Source organism: Hipposideros armiger, unplaced genomic scaffold, assembly GCF_001890085.2.
Source record: "Hipposideros armiger isolate ML-2016 unplaced genomic scaffold, ASM189008v1 scaffold_819, whole genome shotgun sequence".
In the NCBI taxonomy this organism is placed as follows: Eukaryota; Metazoa; Chordata; class Mammalia; order Chiroptera; family Hipposideridae; genus Hipposideros; species Hipposideros armiger.
Genome location: NW_017732169.1, coordinates 75,017 through 81,781, shown reverse-complemented (window position 1 = coordinate 81,781; position 6,765 = coordinate 75,017). Strand labels below are relative to the sequence as shown.

The window sequence follows — 6,765 nt, the reverse complement described above, 5'->3', positions numbered from 1 at the left end:
ATAATAATAAGAAGAAGACGAAGAAGCAGCAGCAGCAGCCACTTGGTAGAGTGAGAAAACTCTCTAGTTCTTTGAGCGAGCATACATGTTCATATGATTATTACGAGATGTATCGATTCTCTGGGAAGACAGGAAGTAAAGCATCTTGCCCAATGAGCCCAGGGCCTGGGGCTTTTCCTGGGGTTCATGCACAGGCACAAGCCTGAAGGTGTTGGTAACATTTTGTATAGGTGTGCAAATATGTGTTTTTCTAGGGGAGATAATCCACAGCTTTCACAGAGAGTTTTCAAGGGGTTCATAATGCAGAAAAGTTTTTAAGATTCACTTTTCTAGGCTAGGACTAAGATCTCCGAATAGGAGAAGCAGGGATCAGAGGCTGCCAGGAAGCAGAGTACGTAGGAAAGAGGAAACATTTACACCTGACTCACATTGCTTACACACCAATGCATTTCAATGTAAATCTAGAAGTGAGAATTATTTCCTGGATGAGGGAAGGTTAAATGATTTTAAATTGGTGACTTTGGGCACTTTCATATTTTCAGATGTCATTACCCTTATGTTTCAGGCAATAGTAAAGGCATTAGAAATGAATCCTTGACTGTCATAAAGATGGCCTCCTTGCTACTTCTCATTCCTACTGTACATGCTCAACAGTAAGAGACCCCAAAAAAATCTGACCACGTCTCTACACCAGAAACCTTTAAAACTTAATTCTGGAGGATACTTCAGTCTCCTCGCCTGTAAAATAGTATTAATCCTTGTGTCCTTCAAAAGAATGAATCGGGAAGCTATTTAATGTCCACAGTTGTGGTCTGGAGATTATCCATAACTAATAAAATACAAACACTGCTAAATTAGAAAGAATGTATCCTAGAGGAAAAAAAAAGAGGAAATTTTAATTAAAGTTCACTTTGCAGTCTATTATAATGAACAAGCCACATAACAAGTATGTCTATAAAGTAATCCAATTCATTTTTCCATGAAACTGTATGGAATCAATTCAATTACTTTATAGTCATACCTGCTCAACTCTGCAGCAACAACCTAGATATATAGTTTTGCTAATGGGTGTCTCTTAGATAATATTAATTTAATTCAAAGTTTAACTAATTCATGATCTCCCATGAAATCATATAGAAACTTACAGAGAAGTCTTGATGACTGACACAGTTGCTGCTCCTGCATTTCTTGCAAAATATGTTTTGAAGACAGAGAACTTCAATTGCTTCTTACCAAAAGCTCATGAGGAACTCTTTTAAATGCCTGGCCTGAAACTTCCTCTGGCTATTTCTCATCCTGAGAATTTTCTGAGCTCCTATGAAAGCCCTCAACTCCTCTAAACTTAAGGAGGCAGCAAATGATACTCTTTTTCTTTTTAACAGGAGGTTTTTTTGTTTGGTTGGTTTTGGTTTTGGTTTTTTTTTTGGTCAAGTAGTTGTTTCAATCTAGTTGTGGAGGGCACAGCTTGTGGCCCATGTGGGGATTGAACCGGCAACCTTGGTGTTATGAGCACTGCGCTCTAACCAACTGAGCTAACCGGATGCCCCATGATATATATATATTTTTTAATTGGGGAATTGGGAGAAGGGGAACAGACAAGTTGCTGTCCTTTTGTTCTTCAGTCTAGTTGTGGAGGATGTCGCTTCACTGTCCCATGTTGGTATTATCATTGCACTCTTCCCAGGTGAGGCAGATTGGTCGTTGGCTTTGGACAGCTGCTCACAGGGGCTGCTGGCTACACACGGTAGCCCAAGGCAACCCACTGCAGCAGGGACTGCAGCCTCCGCCATCACTGGCGATTCACAGCAGCCCAGCTCCAGGTTGAGCTGTTGTTCAGCATCTTAGCTGTAGAGGGCAGTGTCACTGGCCCTCATATGTGGGATCCGAACCGGGGCCCTCTTGCGTCCCAAGCCAGCTCTTAACCAACGCCGCCACTTGGCTGGACCTTTTTTTTTTTTTTAAGATTTTATTGGGGAATCGGGGAAGGGAAACAGAAAAGTTGCTGTCCTTTTATTCTTCAGTCAAGTTATGGAGGATGTCGCTTCACTGGCCCATGTTGGTATTATCATTGCACTCTTCCCGGGTGAGGCAGATCGGTCGCCGGCCACTGCACCGCCACTCACGGCGGCTCTTGGCAGCTCATGCCGGCTGCCGGCTGCAGGCCACTCACCAGCTCCAGGTCAAGCTGTTGTTCACCATCTTAGCTGTAGAGGGCGCAGCATCACTGGCCCTCATGTGGGATCTGAACTGAGGCCCTACTGCTCAGAGCTGGTGTCCCAAGCCAGCTCTTAACCAATGCGCAACTTGGCTGGCCCCACCCCCATGATATTCTTAAATAAAATCTAGCAGCAGCCTCCGAGTTCCCCGTAGTTTATTTGACACTGGTCAAACACAGATCTTCACTTGCCCTTTATTTCATGACAATGACCCCTGCTAAGTTAGTCATTTGAAATATCCTCCTTTCCACCCCTATGTGTTGACTTCTCTTGACTCCCAGGCTCAGTGCAATCTGCTGTCAACCTTTTTGAGCTGGGAGATGCTCAGATGGTGAAGATTTCTCTACTGTTTTTCTCGCGTTGAGGTCTTCCCACATGAGGAGCCCCCTTTGAGCTCCTGGTTTCGACCACCCTGAGTGTGTGTTGTAGGGAACAGGATGTTCCTTTGTAAAAGAAACCTGGCATTGTCTCTCATGAAGCTGTTTTCTGCCTGGACTGACCTCACAATCCTCTCCACTCTCCACCCTGAGACCTATCTGTCAGCCTTACACTGAAGCTGAGCCATCAGTGGTGGGGTCTGTATATTAGCAAAATGACAGCAGAGGGGTCCCCATGGTTCACTGCTTTTGAAGACATGCTGAAATCATTTGTTTTTCTGCCTTGACACTCCACGCTACAGGTGGTTCCAATTTTTAACTCGTGGCAGAAACCATAAGCTAAGGAAGCAAATAAGTGTTTCCATAAACTGTAGAAAAGAAACACTCTCCTGTTACCTACCTGTGAAATGCCCAACTTGGTACTTCCATTAGCTTTTGACCTTCTTTCTAAGAAACTCATAAGGAGAGGATTCAATTTTCCTAAGTTGGCTACTGAAGATTGGGGTAGCTTTTTAGCAGCAGTATGGGGTTCCATTTCTTCAATATGCCAATCTGGATTGGCTTTCAGAGTCCTCCCCATTATGTTATAGAGGCGCATGTGGATTGATTTCTAAGGATTCTATCCAGGTTATTGGTTCTGCTGCTTTGGTTTCCCATCACTATCAAAATGGTTCAAACATAAGAGTGATCACAGCTATGAGTTCTGTTACTTCACTCTAGAGATTGGGTGTTAGCTGAAGATTGCAACATGTCCCAGCACTGTCCAAATTAATATGGGCATTCCCTCCTTAGCACGGGAAGTACATTTCTGGAAACGGGAACGCTAATTATACTCTTTGAGATGGTGCTCCAGTGTTGTAAGGTGATAGAGTTCTCTTCAAATCCTCTGAAGTTATACATGTCTCTGACCCTGATTTCTTCCAGCCACCAGCCATTCGACTGTTGATAAATCTTCCCAGACTATAGCACAGTTAGGGGACCTTTTATAACGTCGAAGAGTTTACTCCATTCCCTGATTGTTGATCTTTACCCGTTTCCCAAACTCTTTCCTCCAGTCCCTGCAAACTCCCATGTTAACATTCAGCACAATACTCTTCCTTTATTTCTTTGTGGCAGGCATAGCACCACCACTCACACACACTTTGTTAGCCATTACGGGTCAAAACTGTCTCGCAGGGCACAAACTTCATTAAAGAAAAATAGGTCACAGAGAAGTAACTCCCCAGCTCCCACCCTGGTCCAGGCCATCAACGTGTCTCACCTGCTCACCTGGATTATTGCACTAGCCTCCCAACCTGGCTTTCTGTGTCTACCCTTGCCCCCTACCAGTTATTTTCTAGAAGCAGCGAGAGCGAGCCTTTAAAAGTTTTAGGTCATATCAGTCCTCTGGTCAAAATCTTTCAATGGCTTCACTTTCACTAAGAGTAAAACCTGAACTTGGCTTCACTTTCTTCAGGTCTGTGCTCAAATGTCACCGTAATGACCAAGCCTTCTCGGCCCCCCCCTCCGTCCCACTCACACACATATTCCCAATTCTTCCTATCCTGCCCTTTTCTCCATCTACAGCACCTATCACCCTATCATATTTACATATTTATTTATGTAATATGTGGCAGATCATATTTTTCAAGATGGCCACAAGATTTCCCATTCCACGTTCTTTTTGATGTGATGTTTCTACTACTGCCTTTGAGAGATGTTCCCTACCTGCCTTGAATTGGGGAGGGCCTGTAACTGTGGTGGAAATGATGTTACATGACCTCTGAGGTTGGGCCACAAAAAGCCATACAACCTCTGCCTGGTCCTCTTGGAGTACGCAATCTAGGAAGTCAGCCACTATGACATGAGGAAGCCCAGGCCACAATGAGAGGCCAACAGCCAGCTGTTCTGGCCAACAGCTCCAGCTGCAGCCCAAACCAATAGTCATCAACTTCTAGGCTTTTGAGGAAGCTTTTGAGATGACTTCAGCCCTAGCCACTGCATGAAGACTCCAAGCGAGTCTAATCTTATTAGCTTAGCCTAATTGCCTCCCAGAGCCTTGAGAAATAATAATAAAATTGGTTTTGTTTTAAGCCCCTAAGTTTCGGAGCCATTTGATAATTTAACGATAGATATTGGAACACTTTGTTTCTGTGTATATTGTACGTCTCTCCTCACTAGAGGATGTTTCATGAGTTTAGGGATTTTGTTTTCTTTATTGCTGTATTCCCAGCACCTAGAACAGTCCCTGGCATGTAGTAAGTCTTTAATAAATATTTGTCGAGTGAATGGATGCAGGATGCATTTTCAGTATGGTACGCTAATGGTTATTGGTCAACAGTGTGTGGTAGTCTGTTGGGCTAGACCTCATTGGCAGAGAGCATGAGTTGGCACTTAAGTGTGGCAAAATATATGTTCCAACAAGACTATTTCAGAGGCAACTTAGTTTATAATAAATTACAATAATTATTGCAGGAAAGCATAAAATAGGATTAGAGTTTCATGTAGAATTTGGCTTCTGCTGATTGATTCCATAATCTCACCATAGGCTTTTCCAGAACAGGTCTGGAAAGGCTTCAGAACTATTTTCAAAAGGATTAGTGAGTCTTTCCATTCAAATAATGCAGTTCTTCTGAGGATGACTGCTGAAAATCACTCACATATTTTTGGTATGAAATGGGATGAAGTGGAATAAAAATGGGTGGTGGTATGGGCACTCACGTACATGAGTGCACAGTGTGGAATGCATACTTCCACTACTTGTTTTCCTAGTCTGGTGGTTTGAGTGGAGTGTGTATGTTAAGAAAAGGAAGAAATATGATTCTGGCTCTCCCAAGCTCACACCAAGTACTTTGATTTAGCATTTGCATTGGAGCAATGTTTGTGTATTGCTTAAAGAGCAACAACATCCTCAAATATCCAAGGAAAATATTAACATTTTATCATCTCAGGGTAAGAAAAGACAAATTTCTTTAGCTTCCTGGAAAAAGAGGTTAGTTTTTGTCTGGGGTAAATAACAGGTGGATGGTTTTGAATGGACTAAGCAATTTCTTTGGGCCAACCCACTTCAGCCTTGATTGAAGCAAAAAGCACAGATGTGGAGTCTATGTTTTCTTAGAATTGAGGGTGCTGAGTCTATTCACAATGGTTTTAAAGCAGTTTTCACACACGAATCACCCTGATAAGCAATCATGTGTGACTTCTTTTCAGAATCCAGAAGGGTTCAGAGTAAAATGGCTTTTAAAAGTTCTTCTCTTATGGCTACGACCATAAGGCTCCTTGGCTGACTGTCTCTTGAGGAAGAGTGCCATTTTGCTGCCTTTGTTCAAGTGACAGTTGTTGGTGCCATTGGGCCTCACCATCTGGCCTGTGGCATGAGGATCCCCTCTTGATTAGGCACAAGCCTTGGGTGGAAAGTGGGGAGATTCCCAAAATTTCCCTGGAAAGTCCAGGCAAGTGAGTTGTGAAATATTTTGTTTGGAAATGCCATTTTTCTAACCAAAATTTAGATATTGCTTCTGAAGCTAATTATTCATTATTTCATTTTTTTTTTAAATTGTTTTTATTTATTTATTTATTTGCAGGCCCAGGCAAACTTGACTAGAAAAGAAGCCCGGGCAGGCGTTAGTATGAGCCCATGACGTCCCAGGCGCCCCAACCAATTGAAAGGCCACGAAAAGGGGAGGGCGGAAGTGACGAGCCGTATCCCTCCGCGGGGCGAGAGGGTCGGTGGGGGGAGTCGGCGTCTCTCTCCCCCGCGCCAGCTCCCGTACACGGAGCCGCATTCCTTGGCCCCCCCACCCCCCTCCCTCGGGGCCCCCCGCCCCCCTCGGGAAAAAAAATCCACCCCAAATCACTCGAACCCGAGGGAGGTTTCCTTGCACCCTCAGGGAGACGAGCTTTGAACGGTCCCCTCTTTTCCGTCTCCCCCCAAAACCCCGTTCCCTCCCCTGCTCCCACCCCCTTCTCCCAGCGCCGGGTGCAGGTCCCTTTAAGGCGACGGCGCCTTCCTCGGGTCAGACTACCGGCGGCGACGACCACGGGAGGTGAGTGAGCGAGCGAGCCTTCTCTCTCCCCACCCCCTTCTCCCGGGGGTTCCGTTATCTTTTCGCTCGGCGAGGCGTTCCGAGGCGAGACAATGAGAGGGGGATGGGGCGGGTACGCGAGGGGTGGGGGCGGGGGCCCGGAGGCGC

The 6,765-nt window shown here is 44.9% G+C and overlaps 1 protein-coding gene across 5 annotated transcripts in view; it reads left to right on the top strand.

The window, feature by feature from the left end:
* Positions 1-6,317: 6,317 nt before the first annotated feature.
* The window catches only part of POGZ (pogo transposable element derived with ZNF domain), a 53,728-nt gene continuing 53,280 nt past the window's right edge, over positions 6,318-6,765 (top strand). For 4 of the 5 annotated variants that reach the window (XM_019628968.1, XM_019628967.1, XM_019628966.1 and 1 more), the window contains exon 1: positions 6,391-6,618. The gene's annotated coding sequence lies outside the window, so the exon portion shown is untranslated. Of the gene's footprint in view, positions 6,619-6,765 lie in introns of all 5 variants that reach the window. The other variant, XM_019628963.1, reaches the window with a different exon arrangement.